Here is a 1912-nt window from a genome sequence, read left to right as displayed (position 1 = left end):
ATCTTGCTGTAAGAAAACAGGTCTACAGGATTTCTGACACACAGGTCTACAGCAGGGTCAAGCCACTGTCAGAGACAGCAACACAAGTTAACACCAGATAAAACCTGATGGTGAAAGGCAAGTGCAGGAACCTAAGCAACAGAAAGCAAGACTACTTCACATCATCAGAACCCAGTTATTCCACCAAAGCAAATACTGGATATCTCAACACACTGGAAAATCAAGTTGGATTTAAAACCACATCTGATGATGAAGATAGATGACTTTAAGAAGGACATAAAAAAACTCATTTAAAGGAATAAAGGACAACACAGGTAAACAAGTAGAAGCTCTTAAAGAGGAAACACAAAAATGCTTCGAAGAATTACAGGAAAATACAACCAAACAGGTGAAGGAAGTGAACAAAACCATCCATGATATAGAAAGGGAAATAGAAACAATAAAAAAAAATCAGAAAAGGGGGTTGGGGATTTAGCTCAGTGGTAGAGCGTTTGCCTAGAAAGCACAAGGCGCTGGGTTCGGTCCCCAGCTCCAAAAAAAAGAAAAAAGAAAAAAGAAAAAAATCAGAAAAGGAGACAGCACTGGAGGTAGAAAACCTAGGAAAGAAATCGGGAGTCATAGATATAAGCACACCAACAGAATACAAGAGTTAGAAGACACAATAAGAAGGTCAAACTAAGGATAATAGTTATAGAAGAAAGTGAAGCCTTCCAAATTAAAGGGCCTGTAAATATCTTCAACAAAATTATAGAAAAAATCTCCCCTAACCTACAGAAAGAGATGCTCATAGATTTACAGAAACCTAAAGAACTCTAAACAGATTGGACTAGAAAAGAAATTCCTTCTGTCACATAGTAGACAAAAACAGCAAACACACAAAACAAAGAAAGAATATTAAAGGCAGTAAGGGAAAAAGGTCAAGTAACATATAAAGGCATACATATCAGAATTACATGAGACTTTTTACCAGAGACTGTGAAAGCCAGAAGATCATGAGCAGATACCATACAGACCCTAAGAGAACACAAATGTCAGCCCAGGCTACTATATCCAGGAAATCTCTCAATTAACATAGATGGAGAAAACAAGATATTGCATGACAAAATCAAATTTACACAATATCTTTCAACAAATTCAGTCCTAAAAATGATAGTAGGTGGAATACTACAACACAAAGAGGGAAACTACACCCTAGAAAATGAAAGTGTTCTTCTTGCAACAAGCCCAAAAGAAGAGACTTACACAAATATAATTTCTCCTCTAACAACAAAAATACCAGGAAACACCAAATACCATTCCTTAATATCTCTTAATATCAAGGGACCCAATTTCCCAATAAAAAGACAGAGACTAAAAGACTAGGGTAAAGAGGACCCAGAATTTTGCTGCATACAGGAAACACACCTCAATGAAAAAAAAAAAGACGCTACCTCAGAGTAAAAGACTGGAAAACAATTTTCTAAGCAAATGGTCTAAAGAAACAAGCTTATATCAAATAAAATTAACTTTCAACCAAAAGTTATCAAAGAAGATAATGAAGGATAGTTCATATTCATCAAAGAAAAAATCCACCAAGATGAACTCTCAATTCTGAATATCTATGCCCCAAATGCATGGGCACCTACATTCATAAATGCAACATTACTAAACCTGAAAACACACATTGTACCTCACCCAATAACAGTGGGAGATTTCAACACTGCACCCTCATCAACGGACACATCATGGAAACAGAAACTAAACAGAGACATGGAGAAAATAACAGAAGTTATGAACCAAATGGATTTCACAGGTATTTACAGAACATTTCATCCCAAAACAAAAGAATATTTCTTTTTTTCAGCACATCATGGTACCTTCTCTAAAATTGACCATATAATTGATCAGAAAACAGGCTTCAACAGATAAAAGA

General features: G+C 35.7%; 1 non-coding gene across 1 annotated transcript; it reads left to right on the top strand.

The window, feature by feature from the left end:
* Positions 1–463: 463 nt before the first annotated feature.
* Trnas-aga53 (transfer RNA serine (anticodon AGA) 53) lies at positions 464–536 on the top strand. Its single transcript has one exon. It is a non-coding gene; the product is annotated as a tRNA-Ser (tRNA).
* Positions 537–1912: the final 1376 nt, after the last annotated feature.

Source organism: Rattus norvegicus, chromosome 7 (genome assembly GCF_036323735.1).
Source record: "Rattus norvegicus strain BN/NHsdMcwi chromosome 7, GRCr8, whole genome shotgun sequence".
Classification (NCBI taxonomy): domain Eukaryota; kingdom Metazoa; phylum Chordata; class Mammalia; order Rodentia; family Muridae; genus Rattus; species Rattus norvegicus.
Note: the sequence above shows the minus strand (reverse complement) of the source record. Positions and strands in the feature narration are given on the sequence as shown.